This window comes from Oryctolagus cuniculus, chromosome 7 (genome assembly GCF_051225735.1).
Source record: "Oryctolagus cuniculus isolate XC-2025 breed Fujian yellow rabbit chromosome 7, ASM5122573v1, whole genome shotgun sequence".
Lineage (NCBI taxonomy): Eukaryota > Metazoa > Chordata > Mammalia > Lagomorpha > Leporidae > Oryctolagus > Oryctolagus cuniculus.
The window spans coordinates 74,602,026-74,622,664 of NC_142873.1; the positions used below are offsets into that span (position 1 = coordinate 74,602,026).

The following is a 20,639-nucleotide window of genomic DNA, read 5'->3' on the forward strand; positions in this document are numbered from 1 at the left end:
CGGGCCACAGTAGAGAGCTGGACTGGAAGAGGAGCAGCCAGGACTAAAACCTGGCACCTATTGGGATGCCGGCATCGCAGGCAGAGGATTAACCAAGTGAGCCATGGCGCCGGCCCCTTCCACTAACTTTTAAAAGGTCCCTTTGATGCATGAATTTCAAAGATTTTCTGTACCAAAATAAACTTCTCTCTTCATTCCAATTTCCACAAACTTTTTCAAGTATCCCTGTATATTATTTCTTTCTTTACATATCTATGGTGAAGTTTAATGTATACTTTAGGCACAATAAGAGATGATCAACAATAATAATAAAACAGGAAATTATACTATAATAAAAGTTTGCTCTTTGGGGCCACTATTAAAATAAAGGTTATATAAACACAAGCACTGCAATGCCATCATAGTCGATCTGATATCTGACACAGCTACTAAGTGACTAAGAGGCAGACAGTATACACAGAGTTAACAGGCTGGACAAAGGGGTGAAATCATGTCCCAAGCAAGACAAAACAGGACAACATAAGATTTCACCATACCACACAGAACTATATGCAACTTAAAATTCATGAATTGCTTATTTCTGACATTTCCTATTTAGTATTTTATGACCAGAGTTGACCACAAGTAACTGAAAGTGCAGAATGTAAAGCCATAGTTAAAGAAGCATTGTAAAAAAGTAGTTTTACTACTGTAAAAGTAAAAAAACTGGCTGAGCAAAAATTAGGCAGATTATAAGTTTACCTGAGAAATAATAGATTGCTTGGTTCTATAAATGTTGTACTCAAAAATGGGACCTAAGAAGGCAATGCTATTATGCAGTCAATTCACACTATAGTTTACCTACAATGAGCCTCTCATAATTTGTTAATATTACCTAATCTAGGTACCTCAGGATTTTGTGGCTATTAACATCAATATCCTATAAATCATTCACGAGCTTAACTATTCTGTTACTCTGAGCTTTAAAGTAAACCAACATATTAGTAATCAGTTTCATTCCAAAACTTCACCAAAATAAAAATTTAGTAGAGCCGCCGATAAAACAGGTGATGTTTTAAATAACCTGCTTGAAGGACTTGTAGTCTATCCACTATTCCTGATTGGTGATTCTTTTTTTTTTTTTCTTTTTTAAAGATTTACTGGTCAGCGCCTCGGCTCGCTAGGCTAATCCTCCGCCTTGCGGCGCCGGCACACCAGGTTCTGGTCTCAGTCGGGGTGCCGGATTCCGTCCCGGTTGCCCGTCTTCCAGGCCAGCTCTCTGCTGTGGCCAGGGAGTGCAGTGGAGGATGGCCCGAGTGCTTGGGCCCTGCACCCCATGGGAGACCAGGAGAAGCACCTGGCTCCTGGCTTCGGATCAGTGTGATGCGCCGGCCGTAGCCCGCCGGCCGCGGCGGCCACTGGAGGGTGAACCAACGGCAAAAAGGAAGACCTTTCTCTCTGTCTCTCTCTCACTGTCCACTCTGCCTGTCAAAAAAACAAACAAACAAAAATATTTACTTATTTTATTTAAAAGGCAGAGTTACAGAGAGCAGAGGAGAGGGAGAGAGAGAGAGACAGACAGAGTGAGAGAGAAAGTCTTCTACCCACTGATTCACTTCCCAAATGGCCACAACAGATGGAGCTGAGCTGATCAGAAGCCAGGAGCTTCTTTCCAGGTCTCCCACATGGATGCAGGGGCCCCAGTACCTGAGCCATCTTCCACTGCTTTCCCAGGTCATAACAGAGAGCTGGATGTGAAATGGAGCAGCTGGGACTCAAACTAGTACCTATATGGGATGCCAGCCCTACAGCAGTGGCTTTACCCAGTATGCCACAGCGCTGATCCCGGTGGTTCTGAGTCTTCTAGGGACTCAAGGCTATTTTTTTTTTTTTTAACAGGCAGAGTGGACAGTGAGAGAGACAGACAGACAGGGAAAAAGATCTTCCTTCACCGTTGGTTCACCCTCCAGGGCCGCTGCGGCCGGAGCACCACACTGATCCAAAGCCAGGAGCCAGGTGCTTTTCCTGGTCTCCCATGGGGTGCAGGGCCCAAGGACTTGGGCTATCCTCCACTGCACTCCCGGGCCACAGCAGAGAACTGGACTGGAAGAGGGGCAACCAGGACAGAATCCGGCACCCCAACCGGGACTAGAATCCGGGGTGCCAGCGCCGCAGATGGAGGATTAGCCTACTGAGCCGCGGTGCCGGCCTCAAGGATATTTCTAAGACCCTAACTAAAATGAAGGATCCTTACACATAGAGAAATCATACACAATTTATAAATAGCATTAAATACTTTGGGGAGTTACATAAACAAGATAACATGTATATCTACAAAACTGTAAGATCATTTTGGTCTTTAAGTGTTTTAAAAACTCTTTTACTCTTTAACCATTTATTGAGCATCAGGAGTGTGTTCGGAACTTTTCCAGGCTATGAGGTAAAGCAGTGAACAAGATGAATATGATGTCTGATACTCTACAGTCCAGTGAGAGTGTGGTGAACCAGGTAATTTCTTATAATGCTAAGTGTGATAACAGAATGATGTGATCAAAAGTGATTTAGGCAAGGGACTGGAAGAGGATGGTAGTAATGCCTTTATTTGATGACCAGAGAAGGTATCCCTAGGAGATAATATGTGGACTAACTTGGTAATTTACTTGTCAAGCTGTACTTCAGTTATATTTTCCTCTAATAGTTTCACTTAGGCTTATATTCTTGGAATGGGTCAGGCAATGCATTTAGAAATCCCCTTAGGTTGTCTCTGTACAGAAGAGTAGCATGCTCTGGCTTCTGAATATATTACCCTGAAAATCATGGCCAGTCAGCTCTTTTATCACTCCAGAAATGTGAAAAGCCAAAAGGAATTATCCACACATCCTTTCATTTTACTAAAGAAGATCGGTGTATGCACAGGTACCTAAATTTAACAAAAAGCAGAAAGAGGCTAAAATTTCTATTCTTTTAGCATCTTACCTAAAAAAATCATCAATGAGTATCTGTTAATTAAAACTATCAAGTTAAAGAGGCAATCAAAAAATACATAAACATATGGCATATGTGCACATTTTCTTCTTATACAGGACTAAGGCCTTTTCCTGGCAAAACAGTCTGAGTACAAAAACCTCCCAGTTAGTTTTTGTTCATCACTGTGCTTGAACAACAGAGACAAATACTTCATTATCCAACCTAGAGACCCTAAGTCACAGGTTAGAAACAGCAAATTTCAGTTTCTTCTAACTTGGTCTGTCCTGTTCCCTCTGGGAAAGAGGAAAGCAGAGAAAAAAAATAATAAAGATACTACTTATTACTATACCTGTATGTGAAAAAAACTTCCCCTCTCAAATGATTTGCAGCTAACAATAGAACTGAAGTATTATTTGGGATTTGTGTTGATATTTTCTGAACAGCAGATAGTAGACAGAAGTAAAAACAGCTGAATAATATAGGAAGGTGGGATACTCCTAATAAAGTATAAGACAAATATCTGATTTCTGGAAAAATATAGAGAAGATGCAATTGTCTTTTACACCACTATTTAACAATCACTCTAAGTTAACTATATGTCAGGTAATTAGCAACTTCAAGATTGCTATTAACATGACCTGACAGCAACATTTATAAATAAAAGCTAGTTAAACACACAAGGTCAGGCAGTTACTAGGTGGCAAGGACAGAAATTAGTAAAGAAAGGATTAAAATTCAGTGAATATGACTTCATAATCTGTGCCCTTAAACCACTACACTAGATAACATGAAAAACCAACTTTGTATTACATGAGTATACTTCACAAAGTTTGTGGGACATTAAATTAAAAGATAAATACTGATGCAAAGAAATTTGAAATCCATTTATACATGTATATGACGATATAAAAGGATACTCACTTTCCTCCCCAAAGACAGAACCAGCTACTGCCTAACTATCAAGAGGTACAACCTCTTTTCACACTGCCCACTACTTCCTTAGTTAATAGTTTCAACAGAGTGGCAGCTAAAAATATAAGTCTTCATTTCAAATAGCTGATGCTACGATTATGTGAAAGTGTGAAACTGACAACTCCTGGTTATTTTAACATATAAAAGCACTCTAACCCTAGAAAACAGAAAGGACAGAAGAAAATGTGTATCCTTCAGCTTATAAAATACCCAGGCCATTATTCTCTGAGAAAGTAAGCAGAACTGTGTCTGGGCTACACCTCAGGTTCTTCAGAAGAAATAGCATAGTAATTTAAACTTTTTCCCATTATCTTTCATTAGGTAAATCCAAAAATTTTAGTTTGAGTTACTTAAAACTAGGAAAAACTCTGATGATTTTGGGATTTTATGTCCAATTACCCACTTAAGTTTCATGTATGTGATAGAAATCTTTAAATACATCATTTTTCTATTATTCTGCCCTGTTAAAAGCCTTTTGTTTAGGGCAGATATTCAACAAATGACAAACTCAAAACAAAAGCCATTTCTACCTGACACTTCTCTTTCAAACTGAAAACAAGTTTCTGAATTTTTTTTTTATTTTGTTTTTTTTTTGACAGGCAGAGTGGATAGTGAGAGAGAGAGACAGAGAGAAAGGTCTTCCTTTGCCGTTGGTTCACCCTCCAATGGCCGCCACAGCTGGCGTGCTGCGGCCGGCGCACCGCGCTGATCCAAAGCCAGGAGCCAGGTGCTTCTCCTGGTCTCCCATGGGGTGCAGGGCCCAAGCACTTCGGCCATCCTCCACTGCACTCCCTGGCCACAGCAGAGTGCTGGCCTGGAAGAGGGGCAACCGGGAAAGAATCCAGCGCCCCGACCCGGACTAGAACCTGGTGTGCCGGCGCCGCTAGGTGGAGGATTAGCCTATTGAACCGCAGCGCCGGCCCCTGACTTCAATTTTAAAGCCAACATTTTCACCTCTGATCAGTTCATTATTTTCCTCCTCCTGACTGACCTTTGCTCTCCACTAGCTTTTACCTGCAGTTTTTACATAAATGAATCTCACCAAGATCATGAGTAATCTGTTAAATCACTACATCTATCAACCACTGAGGAACTGTGAACACTCTTACTTGCCTAATCTCTGTCCTCACAGCACCCCTAACAATTTCCACATCTACTTTTCTTACTTCCGTGATTCATTTCAGACCTGCCTTTGAATCCTCTGCTTACTCATTCATTCCCCAAAACTAATGGAGTTCCCCCAAGCCATTCGAATTCCAAGGTCCTTCTATCTCTACTTGCTCACTATAAACATTCTAGGGTCTGGGATTCAGCAATCACCTTCTTAATTAATCTATAGATCTATATTTTAGTCCCTTTCAACAATATACTTTCAGCTTCGTATCAAAATGAAACACAACATGTGAAAACATTAAAATTTCCTCTGCCCAGCAAAAACTACCTGACAAAATACGTAATTACAATGACTCTTCTAATCTGTCAGACTCAAGCAGTTATAAAAAGTATTGGGACTAGAACCCCGCGGCGGCCACTGGAGGGTGAACCAACGGCAAAGAAAGACCTTTCTCTCTGTCTCTCTCTCTCTCTCTCACTGTCCACTCCGCCTGTCAAAAAAAAAAAAAAAGAAAGAAAAAGTATTGGGGCCGGTGCCACAGCTCACTAGGCTAATCCTCCACCTAGCGGTGCCAGCACACCAGGTTCTAGTCCGGGTCGGGGCGCTGGATTCTTTCCCAGGTGCCCCTCTTCCAGGCCAGTTCTCTGCTCTGGCCCGGGAAGGCAGTGGAGGATGGCCCAAGTGCTTGGGCCCTGCACCCCATGGGAGACCAGGAGAAGTACCTGGCTCCTGCCATCAGATCAGCGCAGTGCGCAGGCCGCGGTGGCTATTGGAGGGTAAACCAATGGCAAAAGGAAGACCTTTCTCTGTCTCTCTCTCTCACTATCCACCCTGCCTGTCAAAAAAAAAAGTATTGGAAAGTCCCTTTCATCGAATATTATACCAAGAAGCAAAGCAGTTTAATTCTAAGCAATTTTAGTTACACTTCTAGGCAACACACCCTGTTACAGAAGCTGATGCTGTTACAGAAGCTGATGGCTTTAGAAAAGTAAAGAACAAAATAACGATTCTAAGGTGAATGAAGGAACTCATTGCTATATGAAATAAGACAGAAAATCCAAATGGGAGTTAACCAGGAAAAAAAATAGATAGATGTGTTTGTTATTTTGCCAGCTGTTTAGTTAATTCCAACAGTCACCATTTAAAAAAATAAAATAAAATAAAGCCTCATTGGGCTTACTGTAAAATCTGGCTAAAGCTCTCTACATGTCCCAGTAGTTGAGTGCTGAGTGTATTACGTACCAAAAGTACTTTAGGCATATCTGAAAAGTATAGAACAAACACAAGACTCTCAATACCTCTGTATGGAAGAGTATTTGTTAGAACCGTCAAAAACATAAAAACAAAAAAATCTGCAAAACTCTCTAAGCATGATGAAATATCAACAATGTCAATAAAAACTTAAAATGAAAATTTCAACATTAACAAAATCTACAGGATGATTTCAGTTGTTTCACATAAGGCAAAATATCACACCCTTGGCAGTAATAAGTAAATCCTGATATGGCAGAATAATCAACATTGGCAGATATACACATAACTAAAAGTATACCCTATTTCCATAGTTATGAAGAAATGACTAATAAAGACACTCCACCTTACAAATGTCCAGCCTCTTCCCCAGTATCAAAGAGATACAAATTCCTTTCAACAGAACTCAACTTGAACGCTAGTTGGGACTAGCAATTTTCTTGAAATATTTCACCTTTACTTCTCTTGAAAGACCTAAACTATTATAAAATATTGTTATATCAAATTATTATATAATTACCTGAGATTAAATTTTCTAACATTATTTATTTTCTAACTTCTAAAATTAACCATTTCCTTTTATAGAAAGCACTTATTCTATAGGTATACAGAAAGTCTGGGAAAGGCTACTGGGGTAGTTTGGGATACAGAATTCTATAGTAACATCAATTTAAAAACATTTTGCATAAAAAGCTAGAGGCAGGAATGGCACTGTGACACAGCAGGTACAGCCGCTGCCTGCAGTGCGGCATCCTATGAGTCCTGGCTTCTCTACTTTCAATGTAGCTCACTGCTATGGCCTGGGAAGGCAGAGGAAGATGGTCCAAGTCCTTGGGCTCCTGCACACACATGGGAGACCTAGAAGCTCCAAGCTCCTGGCTTCATAACTGCCCAGCTCCAGCCAATTAGGGGAGTGAACCAGCAAATGGAAGACCTCTCTCTCTCTGCCTCTCTGTAACCCTGCCTTTCAAATAAATAAATAAATCTTTAAAAAACAAAATAGAAAAAAAAAGCTAGAGGCTATGGCTAGGGCCATCACTGTGGCACAGTGGGTTAAGAAGCTTCCTGCAGCGCTGGCATCCCATATGGGCACTAGTTTGAATCCTGGATGCTCCACTTCCAACTCAGCTCCCCACTGATGTGCCTGGAAAAGCTGCAGAAAAAGGTCCAAGTACTTGGCCCCTACATCCATCTGGGAGACCAGGATGAAACTACTGGCTTGGGCCTGGCCCAGCCCTGGCCATGGCAGCAGTTTGGGAGTTAACCAGTGGATGGAAGATTTCTCTCTCTCTCTCTCTGCAACTGTGCCTTCCAAATAAACAAGTAAATCTTAAAAATAAAACAAAGAGATCTGGAAGCTAAAAGATAATATATTTTTGATATCTGATAATCATAAGTGTCCTTATGAGACATATGAAAGACAATGAAGTAGCAATGATAATCATTAATTTTAATGGCCTTCTAAGCTATCTGCTCTTATAAACAACAGTATCCAAACTGATATCTATGAGAACATTTGCAAACTTTCATTTTTCATTGTTAGGAAGAAAACAGAAATATCCCAAAACTTGTTTCATCTGTGCATGGAGATTAAAAGGACTGCATGTAAATTTCATTATGTTGAAGCAAATTTTTTTTTTTTTCTTGGACAGGCAGAATTAGACAGAGAGAGACAGAGAGAAAGGTCTTCCTTCCATTGGTTCACTCCCCAAATGGCCACTATGGCCAGCGCACAGTGCTGATCCAAAGCCAGGAGCCAGGTGCTTCTCCTGGTCTCCCATGCGGGTGGCAGGGCCCAAGCACTTGGGCCATCCTCCACTGCCTTCCCGGGCCACAGCAGAGAGCTGGACTGGAAGAGGAGCAACTGGGAGAGAATCCGCACCCCAACCAGGACTAGAACCCGGGGTGCCAGCGCCACAGGTGGAGGATCAGCCTAGTGAGCAGCGGCACCGGCCTGAAACAAATCTTTAAGGAAGTTTTATTACATCACTACAACAAGATGCAATTGATTATTTGGTCATAGGATACTTTATGTATCATTCATAAGCATCCTTAAAAAAAAAAAAAAACTACTAAATTGCACTTTCTTTCCACAAAAACCAATCTCCTCTTCCACTTTTTCTCCTTTGCTAATGGTACTATCATTCATCAACCCAGTGATTCTAAACCAAAACAAACTTTCCCCAATTTCCTTTTCCAAATAACTCAGAAGTTCTTCCAATTTCTTGATACATCATTTCTTACACACAGTACTTTCAGGACTCAAAATTCAAGGACATAGGGTATCTAGAGTACATTATTGTAAAAATTTTAAAAATTTATTATTTGAAAGGCAGAGATCAGCTGGCTCATTCTCCAAATATTAATATGGAACAGTTTTATCACTCCAGAAAATCTCCTTGTACTTCCTTTCCATTAACCTCCAACACCCAGAAGGCAATCATTAGATTAAAAATTATATGTTTTGTAAAAATGGAATTAAGAGTATGTACTATTGTGTCTAGCTTATTTTGCTTCATAATATTTAAAACCACTAATACCACTGCATGTTTACTAACCATTCTTTTGTTATTACTTAGTAATCTACTGTATGACTAAACCACAATTTACTAATCCATTTTTCTCTCATTAAGCATTTGTGTGTGTGTGTGTGTGTGTGTTTTAAGATCTATTTATTTCTTGGAAAGGCAGTTACAGAGAGAGAGGGAGAGATAGACAGAGATCTTCCATCTGCTGGTTCATTCTCCAAACAACTGCAATGGTTTGGGATGGGCCGTTCCAAAGTCAGGAGCCAGGACCTTCCTACATATCTCCCATTTGGGTGCAGGGGTCCAAGCACTTGAACCATCTTCCACTGCTTTCCCAGGTGCATTAGCAGGGAGCTGGATTAGAAGCGGAACAGCCAGGACTTGAACCAACACCCATATGGGATGCTGGCTTCTCGGGAGGGGATTTACCCACTATACCATCAACGCTGGCCCCAAACATTGTTATTTTAAGTTTGGGACCATTAATTTTTTTTCTTTAACATTCACTTATTTGTTTGAAAGGCAGAGTTACTGGGCCTTGGAGGAGGCCCAGTAACACATCTTCCATCTGCTGGTTTATTTTCCAAATGGCCACAACAGCCAGGGCAGGGCCTGGCTGGAGCCAGGAGCTTCATCCTGGTCTCTCACATGGGTGGCAGGGGCCCAGGGACTTGGGCCATTTTCAGCTGTATTTCCAGGCCATCAGCAGGGAGCTGGATTGGAAGTGGAGTAGGTGGGACTCGAACCAGTGTCATTAAGAGCTGCCAGTGTCACAGGAGGCAGCTTTTCCCACTGCACCACAATTCTGGTCCCAGGACCATTGAGCTTCTGATACACATATTTAAACAAGTCTTAATATTTAACATGTTTTCACTGGTAAAAAAATAATATAATAGATAAGGTAGGTTTATATTTAACTTTAAACAAAATGCCGAACTATCTTGCTAACTATTTTATATTCTCACTAGCATTGGATAGTATTTCCACTTGTTCCATATCCTCATCAATATTCAGTACTGCCAACCAGTTTAATTCAGTCATTCTAGTTGGTGTCAAGTATACCTCATAATAGTTTGGTGCTTTCTAACATTATTTTCTCATGTGCTTACCACTTATTCTGGTGACTTCTGCCATTTAACAGATTGGGTTACTTACATTTAGTGATGTGGAAGAGCCCTTTATATAAGTCTTTTCTTTACCAGAGGTACTGATGTATGAATATTAGTATTTTCTCCCAGTCTATGCTTTGGTCTTTGTCTCAACAATATTTTCTGATAGGTGAAGTTTTTCATTTTGATGGGGTCAAATTTATAATTATTCCTTTATGATTACTGCTTCTGGTCTTCTCTAAGAAATCTTCACTTACCCCAAATTGCAAATATATTTGATGATTTGTCGTAATATATCAGTATGCTTATTTTTTGCTATTAAATACGTAATTGATTGAAATTTTCTATATTGTATCTATATTGTTTTTTTTGTTTGTTTGGTTTCTGGAAACAGCTGCTGAAAAAAATCTTCTCTTTCCCCACTATCAAGGTACCTCTGTAAGTAATAAATGTGAATTTATCTATACATCATCTATGGCAATTAATATGCAATATTTACATTAACTAGGATAAATCTTGAACTCATGTAGTGTGCATACTTGAAGGTTTTTTTGGTTCAAAATGGTTTTAGTTATTCTAGGTCTTTTTTATTTCTACGTAAATCTTAGAATCTACCATCAATTTCAATTTAAAAGCTGTTGGGTTTAATGGACTCATCTGTAGACTCAATGCTATACCAAATTAATGAGAAGAGCCACGTTAACATTTCTAGTTTTATAACTCATGAATATGGTGTATATCTCTCTAATTCTTTAGGTCTTTTATTAAATGTCTCTTGGGGGTTATTCACATCTTTTGCTACATTTATTCTGATACTCTACCTCACATTTTGTGACTCCATTTCCTGAAATTTCATTTTCCAATATCCCATTTGTGTAAGAGAAAAACTTATTTTTTTTAAATATTGAACTTAGATCCTGTAACTTTTCAAAATTCACTTATTACTTATTTGACAATTACTTGTTTATACTGGTTTCTACAGACATCACTGTGGAATCTGATGTAGGTTCTTAATATACATTAGTTTCTACCCCTTTCTAGTTTTCTGGGCTATTTTTTTCCTCCTTAATTCTATCACTGTGACAAATTGTACTGAGTTTACAAAATTCAAATGAAAGAAAGGATGTCTAAGTACAAGAAACACACAGAACTCCTAACAGACATGACCATAAAAAAACTTCACTGACAGACTGTAATCAAACTTTCCACAGTAAAACAAAGAAGATTCTAAAATGTGCAGGAAAGAAATGCCAGATTACTTTCAGAGGATCTCCAATTACACTCCCAGATGACTTCTCATCAGAAACTCTACAGGCTAGAAGGGAATGTAGAGATATAGTCCCATTCTTAGAAAAAAAAAAAAAAAAAACAAAAAACTGTCAACCAGAATACTATACCTTGCAAAACTCTCATTTATGAATGAAGGTGAAATAAAGACCTTCCACAACAAACAAATTTTAAAAATTTGTTGCCACTTATCCAGCCATACAAAAGATGCTTAGGGATGTGTTAACACACAGCATAGAAAGATAGCCATTATTATCAAAGAATGTGAAGGCAGAAACTCGCCCCTAGTAGAAGTACAAAAGAAATCCAAAGTATACAATAGGAATATTTTTGGAAAAATGGCAGGGCCAAGTTGTTATTTATCAATAGTCACCTTGAATGTAAATGGCCTCAACTCTCCAGCTACAAGATAGACTGGCTGAAATGGATTAAAAAACAAGACCTATCTATTTCCTGCCTATAAGAAATACATCTTGGGGCCAGCACCCTGGCTCACTTGGTTAACCCTCTGCCTGCGGCGCTGGCAGCCCATATGGGCTCTGGGTTCTAGTCCTGGTTGCTCCTCTTCCAGTCCAGTTCTCTGCCGTGGCCCAGGAGGGCAGCAGTGGATGGCCCAAGTGCATGGGCCCCTGGCACCCACATGGGAAGACCAGGAAGAGGCACCTGGCTCTTGGCTTTGGATCAGCGTAGCGCCAGCCGTAGCGACTATTTGGGGAGTGAACCAACGGAAGAAAGACTTTTCTGTCTCTCTCTCTCACTACCTATAACTCTATCTGTCAAATAAAAAGAAAAAAGAAACACATCTCACCAACAAAGATACAAGGAGACTGAAAGTGAAGGGATAGTTTATTATCATGAAGGTATGTTCAATCTTATGAAATGTTTTTCTCTATATCTACTGAGATGATCATATCATTTTTGCTCTTCATTCTGTTGATGTGTTTTATGGTGCTTACTGATTTGCAAATGTTGAACCACCTTTACATCTCTGGGATAAATGCCACTTGATCGTGATCTATCTTTGATGTAGTACTGAATTCAGTCTGTTAACATTTTGCTGACAATTTTTACAACTATATTCATCAAGAACATTTGTCTGTAGCTCTCATGTGTACTGTGTCACTGGTTTTGGTATAAGTGATGCTGGCCTTGTAGAAGTTTGTTTATTTGGTGATTCTGTCAGTTTTCTGGCCAGCTATTTTCTCTTCCCTAGTTTTGACTCTATAAAAATTGTTCCAAGTTATAGGATGATTCCATGTGCTAACTCTAACATTTAAGGTTTTATTTCCAATTCTTGGGATGACCAAAAAGTCAGATTTTGTATTCTATTGAAGTAATCTACTGTATTCTGTCTCTATAAGTTCTAATTGTTTAAAAGCAGCTGAGTTTTAAGAGTTATGGTTTGTTTAAATATATACTTACACTAAAGCATCTGGGTGACTGCTTTGTAACAATGATCAAACCTGGTCTATATTATGTCATGATGCTAAAGAATCCTGTTTCTATCAAGTATTCTAAAGAATTCTTGGCATCTTTGACAGGCATTCAAAAAAATTAAAGTTCCAAATTTCTTGGACTTTGATATTTCCAGTTGAGCCCCTGGAAATGTCTCTCATTTTATAGAGATACCAACTAATAAGGCTATTTGGATTATATTAAAGGTACTGTCAAGGTGTTAAGCTGTGCTAAATTCTAAGTTATGATAATGTAAAATGCTACTGATACAAATGTCCAAAAGTTACAAGATCTCGTATTATTATCAGTCATGATGGTCATCTTAATAACAAAGGCCCAGAGTTCTAAAAGGGACAAATGTTTTATAAAATCCTACAGGTGCTTTCAAAAATACTGTGTGGACTAAGAAAGTGCCTATTCTCATTGGTTAATGAGTTTATAAATTTAAACATTGCTATTTAAAGTCTTTCTCATCCACAGTTTTGTATTCTCCAAACACTAAAAATCAGATTTACTGCTCTTAAAGTTAAAACATTGTTGGTTCTGTATTTAAATATGTCCTCTTTTAGGTTGCAAGTTCCAAATGACTTCTTTTTCCCTGACCTCTATTATATTCAATACTTTGGGACAGTTCTGTAAGCAGATAAAGCCATTAATGTACTAAAGGTTTCAACTTAGAAAAAGTATGGTTAATTCAGATTACTAACAGCAGTAAGTAATTCTTACTAATTGATGGTAATTTAAAAAAAAAACAGCTAAAAATTTTAAGAAGCTATTACTACAACAGCATTACTGGTCTATCTTGTATGTTATCTTCTATATGTGTAAATATTTTAGGTCTACATGGGAAAATTCATTAAGAACTATTTTAATTGGCTTATAAAGATAAAAGATTGCTCATAAATTTAAACTAAATTATTCAGTAGCAAAGACAGATACCAGGTCCTAGATTTTTCTTTGATGAGTTTTTTTGTTTTTTGTTTTTTTTTTTAAGATTTATGTATTTATTTGAAGGGCAGAGTTGCAGAGAGGTCCTCCATCTGCTGGTTTGCTCCCCAGGTGGCCACAATGTCTGAGCTGTGCCAATCTGAAGCCAGGAGCTTTTTCTGTCTCCCATGTAGGTGCAGGGGCCAAGGACTTAGGCCATTTTCCACTACTTTCCCAGGCCACAGCAGAGAGCTGGATTGGAAGTGGAGCAGCCGGGACTCAAACCAGCACCCAAATGGGATGCCAGCACCCCAGGCAGCAGCTTCATCCGCTACACCACAGAGCTGGTCCCGAAGAGAGATTTTTACTGCGTCAGTCTCACTAGTTATAATGCCTCTGCTTAGATCTTTTGTGGATCTTCTTGATACTAGGGCTGCATACATCCAAGAATTTATCTACTTCTCAAAAGATTTATTATTTATCTATTTCTCAGAACAGTTTCTTAGCATACAATTGTTCACAGTAGCTTTTCATGAGGCTTTGTATTTCTGTGTTATCAGTTGTAATTTCTTCCAACTCAACTTTTTTTTCCGGTAGTCTGGCTACAAGTTTTTATTTTATCTTATAAAAAAAAAAAAAAAAACTCTTTACTTTATTGATCTTTTGTGGGTTTTTGTTTTAGTTTCATTTATTTCTGCTCATGATTACTTACTTCTCAATACTTTGGGTTCATTTTTGTATTTCTAAGTCCTTTAGATGCATCTTTAGAATGAGATCTTCCATTTTTTGAACAAGCATAATGCTATAAATTTCCCTCTTAATACTGTTTTTGCTGTTATCCCACAGGTTTTGACATGTTTTCATTTCAAGAAATTAATTTCCTTTTAAATTTATCCATTGGCCATTCAGAAGCATGTTTAATTTACATATATTTTTAAGTTTTCTGGTATTCTTCCTGTTGCTTTCTATTTCTAGATTTACTCCTTTATGACCTGAGACGATACATGGTATAATTTCATTCTTTTTTAATTTACTAAGACAATCTGTGGACTAACACATGGTCTATCCTAGAAAATGTTCCAAGTGAAGATGAGAAGAATGTGTACTCTGTAGCTGTTGGGTGAAATGTCTCCTTACCTTCTGTAAATGTTTGTTAGTAGCCCTTGCTCAATAGTGTGGTTCAACTCTGGAGTATCTGTAGATTTTCTGTTTGGATAATCTATCCATTGATGGGAGTGGGGATGCTGAAATACCACACACTATTATTCTACTGGAGTCTGTCTCTCCCTTTATGTCTAATAGTATTTGCTGTATTTGTCTGGATGGTCTTGTGTTAGATGCATTTATACTGATGACCGTTCTTTTTGCTGAATTGATCCTTTTATCAATACATAATATTCTTTGTCTCTAAAAATTTTTATAGTTTATGTTATCTGAGTATAGCTACTTCCACTCGTTTTTGGTTTTCATTTGCATGGTATGTATTTTTCATTTTCAGTCTGTGTGAATCTTGTAAATAGCATACAGATAGATGGATTTTGTGTTTTTTAATCCATTTAACCAACTTGTATTCTCTATCTTGGGAATCAAATCTGTTTACATTCAAGTTTAATATTGTTAGGTAAAAACTAACCCCTGTCCATTTTGCTGATTATATCTGCTCTTAGTAAATCTGTTACTGACTTCAAGATATTATCTTCAGGCCGGCGCCGTGGCTCAATGGGCTAATCCTCCGCCTGCGGTGCCGGCACACCGGGTTCTAGTCCCGGTTGCTCCTCTTCCTGTCCAGCTCTCTGCTGTGGCCTGGGAGTGCAGTGGAAGATGGCCCAAGTCCTTTGGCCCTGCACCCGCATGGGAGACCAGGAGAAGCACCTGGTTCCTGGCTTCGGATCAGCGCAGTGCGCTGGACGCAGCAGCCATTGGCGGGGAGGGGAAAAGGAAGACCTTTCTCTCTGTCTCTATCACTGTCCACTCTGCCTTTCAAAAAAAAAAAAAAGATATTACCTTCAAATGTGGAACCCCTTCAGGATTTCATGTAAGGTTGGTCTGGCAGTGATAATTTTTCTGTTTTTGCTTGTCCAGGAAATACTTCATTTCTCCTTCAGTTCTAAATGATAGCTTTGCTGGATATAATATTCTTGGTTGCAAGTTTTTCTTTCAAGGCCTTGAGCATATCATTCAACTCATGGTTTAGTGTTTCTGCTGAGAAGTCTGCCATGAATCTAATTGGTATTCCTTTTACATGTAACAAAGTTTTTCTCATACTATATACTTTTTAAAGATTGATTTATCTGAAAGACAGTGAGTTAGAGAGCAAGACAGAGGAGACAGAAAGACAGAGGCCTTCCATCTGCTGGTTCACTCCCCAATTGGCCAGAATGGCAATGGCTAGGCCAGGCCAAAGTCAGCCGCCACCTTCATCTGGGTCTCCCATGTGGGTACAGGGGCCCAAGCACTTCGGCCATCCTCCACTGCTTTCCCAGGTGCATTAGCAAGGGGCTAGGTCAAAAGTGGAGCAGACAGGACTTGAACTATATGGGATGTCAGTACTGCAGGTGGCAGCTTAGCCTGTTGTGCCACAGCACTGGCCCAGATCTCCAACTGTCTTGAGATTGTCTCCTTGTCCTTAACTTTTGACTTGTTATTTTTTACTTTAGTATTCATTTAGAACATCTTTTTTGCCTAAGTGGCTTAAGTTCTCTGAGCTTCCTATATGTAGATATCCACAAGTCTTTCAAAACTTGTGACGTTTTCAACTAGTATTTCATTCAGTAGGTTCTCAATGCCTTTCTCTCCTCTTTCTCAGGTATCCATAATGGTATCCCGTATGTTTCAGAGGACTTTTTTTATTCTGAGCCAATTTTTCTTTATTTTTGTCTGGATTATTTCAAAAGTTTTCTCTTCCAAATCAGAAATTCCTTCTCTCACTGTGTCTTTTCTGTTGTCAAAGCTCTTAATTATATTTATTACTTCACTGACAGAAGTTTTCAGCTCCAAAATTTGTTCATTTTAATGATATGTATCTTTACTGAATTCCTCATTCATCTAGTGTTTTCCTTATAGCTTTCTTCAAAAAGATTTATTTATTTATTTGAAAGAGTTACAGAGAGAGGGGGAGGGGGAGGGGGAGAGAGAGGAAGAGAAAGAGACAAAGGCCTTCCATCCAATGGTTCACTCCCCAATTGGCCACAACGGCTGGAGCTATGCTGATCCGAAGCCAGGAGTCAGGAGCTTCTTTAGGTCTCCTGTGTGGGTGCAGGGGCCCAAGGACTTGGGCCATCTTGTACTGCTTTCCTAGGCCATAGCAGAGAGCCAGATCAGAAGTGGAGAAGCCACGACTCTAACTGGTGCCCATATGGCATGCTGGCGCTTCAGGCCAGGGCATTAACCCTCTGCGCCACAGCATCAGCCCCTCCTTATACCTTTAAACTACCTGTATTCTCTTGTATCACTGATTTTTCTTAGGATCATTATTCTAAATTCTTTTTCAGGACTGTCACAGGTTTTCTTCAGAAAAAGTTGTATTTCTGAAGAACTACTGTGTTCTTTGGAGGTTTCACCTTTCTTGCTTTCCTGTTTCCTGAATCCCCACAAGTGATGTTTGGCATCTGGGATAGCAGTTTTCTTGTTGTTTTAACAGAGTAGGTTTCACTGGAAAAGACTGTTTTGTATGGGGTCAGGGCTGTGGCACAGTAGGCTAAGCCTCTGCCTGGGGCACTGGCATCTCGTATGGGCGCTGGTTTGTATCACAGCTGCTCCTCTTCAGATTCAGTTCTCTGCTATGGCCTGGGAAAGCAGTGGAACAGCGTGGGAGATGCAGAAGAAGCTCCTGGCTTCAGGTCGGCCCAGTTCCAACCATTGCATTCATTTGGGGAATGAACCAGAAGGAAGACCCTCCCTCCGTCTGCAGCTCTACCTCTCAAATAATCTTTATAAAAAAGTTTTGTGTTGTTTAGATGGCATGTGGGATGTCACTTAGGTTGTTGATTTGATTTTGGTTCTAGGCAAGCCCAGAAATTTAGTATCTGAATGATTTCTTCAGCAGTAAGAGGTGTCTAAAAATGCAATAGCTGTCTAGTCTGCAGCAATTTGTGGAGGTGTCAAGTATGACTTCCAAGTGGACATGACCTTCCAAATGTGTGTGTCTGACACTGAGGGGGTTGTCTCCTTGTCCTGCCAGGGAAGCCTGAGTGATGCTGGGACTAGTGGCATCAACAGCTATGTACCTAAGGCTGTGTGATATGGATAGGACCTTCCCCAGATCTTGCTGTGTGGACATGACTAATGCTACGGCATACGGCACCAAGAGCTCAAGTTCCAACTCTGGGAAATTTGGTCCCAAAGGATAAATATAGGTTCTTCTAAGGATTGTGTGTGGACAAGTGTGGGTCTGGAACACTGGAATGCAGGTAGGCCCTCTTCTAGGTCCTGCAGAGCATGTTATGATAACACTGAGAAATACAGTACTAATTAGTCATAGTCCTGGAGCAACAGGATAGTGCTAATTAGTCATAGTCCTGGAGCTAAGGATACAGTGGGGTTATTACCCAAGTCTCACAAGGTGAGTGTCAGTTATCCCTGGGATTGTAGTCTGGCAATCACTCCCCTGAAAGTAGGGAAATCCAAATAGGGTTCTCTAAATCCCATACTGCAAGTTAATATATGGGTTACATCACCTGCACCAACAGTCCTGGAGTTACAGGGCACAGAGGAAACTACACCTACTTCGCACCTAGTTCTCACCGGGCTTTCAAGGACAATACTGGCTCCCTAACACCCTGGGGTAGTTTACTGAGCTTCTTAAGTGTTAGCACTATTAGTACATATTATTTCCTCACATTTTTTAAGTTTTCAGTCATTACTGCTTCATACATAATTATAAAAAGAGTTATTTCAAAAAGTTCATAGAAAACTAAATTAAGATGGTTTATTTTGATAACCCCAAAGTAAATTTTGAAATTCATGCATAATTTTTTCATAATATGACTTCATATGAATTTGTTTGACAATCTTTTGCTCCGTTCTATTCTCTCTCTGGAATTCCAATAACACAGAAGTTTAAATTGTTTGTCCTACAAGGATATTTTGATCTTTCTGGCAGACTGAATTATTTCTGTTTATCTATACTCACATTCACTAACCTTTCTTTTGTTGTATCTAATCAATTAGCCTCAACCAGTGAAATTTTTCATTTCAAATACTCTATTTTTCAGTTTGACTATTTCTATATGCCATCTTTATATTTACTTATCAACACATTCCTATACTGTGTACTCTTTATTTCAACCTTTTCCTTTACAGCTCTTTCAGTTCTTATAGTTAATTCCAATATGCACGTCATTTTACAGTATGTTCCCTTTAAACATATCCTAATATACATTACTTTCCTATTTCCTCACATGACTTCTAATTTTTTTATCATTTGCTACATATTATTGGTAATAATCACAGGAAGAACAAACCATTGTCTTCCTTAGGGAAGTACAGTTTTGTTTTGGCAGATAAAGTATTGGTGAATCTTTCACATCTGTCAGATTAGACTTTCTGCTTAAATTAGGCTCGTGGATTGAACTTATTATGACATGTGATCCTTTAAGGCCTAGTCTTTCTATAGTGTAAACCGAGTGCCTGCAATACTCTATAATATATCTTCATTCTGATCTCCCAGAATGCTAATGTCTTCAGCACTGCTCAACACAGGAAATCACCATTTAGTTTATCCCTAGAGCAGACAATTCTCAAAGACCCTGCAAAGTCTCATACTGCATATAAGCAACTGCGCCATTTTCCAAAATTCTGGTAACTCTCCATACCAATGTTTGCCTTATGCTATACCTAAACACCTAGACAACTGCCTTTTCTACAGGACCATTCCCCACAAATACCAAATGTTGGGAAAACTTCAAAGTCTAAACTCAAGTCTCCCTAGGTCAGTGAGAAGTCTGCACTCTGCCTGAACTTTACTTCGCTGTGCTGCAATAGTTAAGGTCCTATGGAAGAAAAGCAGAGTGATCCTAAGACTCACCTCATGTACTTCCCCTAACTCAAACACCATAATCTTAAACTGTTTGCTCACCAATTTGACAAAAGCTGCCCTCTATATTTTATAGTTAAACTTTTCTTTGGGGGGGGGGGAGGAGTTGGGCATGACAGATTGGAAAAGGGAGAAAGGCTGTTACCAATTACTCTGTTAGAGCCCTGAAAACTTTTTAAAATGTCTCCAATAACAATCACAACGTGCAGGGCTATTTGTTGAATTATTTATTTAGTGGAGGGTTAATCTGATGATTATAAAATAGACTGAAAATATGTCACTGTAAAAATTAAAAAAAATAAAAAAGGAAGGAGGAGGGAGGTTAGGAGAGTGGACAGGAGGAAGGGTACGCTGAGAAGTATCACTATGCTCCTAAATCCGTGTATATGAAATAAATGAAATTTGTTCACCTTATATAAAAGAAATTTAAATGAATAGTAAAAGAACAAAAATAATTACTATGTGCATTGTAAAAAAACAAAGATATTGACAAAGCAAAGTGGCAGACACTTAAGCCTTTCAATTACTTGTATATGGTACTTTGAATATCAAGATCATGGTCTAGTAACTTTGCTTTGTTATCACTAAATAGGAAAATCGGCCACAACACATGCTGATAAATTCATCTTCACAGCACTATGACTGCATTTGGCAAGCACTAAATTTTAACTTTTAGTTACCTATCAGGGATGTACACATACGTGTCAATGTGCACATATACATTAAGGAATGGCTATCTATACAAATTAAAAATGCCATTTTAGATGCTTATAGTTAGTTCCTCAAGTAAGCAACTCAGGAAAGGTTATACAGAAAAAAAGCAACTTTGATTTTTGGTAAGTAACACAAAACACAGGGGTGTTACATTAATAATCAGATTCAAAATTTGGTCCATCAAGCACAAAACCAGTCTAACAGTTAACCTATGTTTGTTTACAGCAAGACATTACAACCAACAATATTATTTCAGACATATACAATGAAGATGAAGCAAGTCATCTTAAATTTGCAAGTAG

At 39.0% G+C, this 20,639-nt stretch overlaps 1 protein-coding gene across 8 annotated transcripts in view; it reads right to left on the reverse strand.

The window, feature by feature from the left end:
• Window positions 1–20,639, reverse strand: part of PTBP2 (polypyrimidine tract binding protein 2) — an 80,954-nt gene that overhangs the window by 36,776 nt on the left and 23,539 nt on the right. The window lies entirely within an intron of this gene.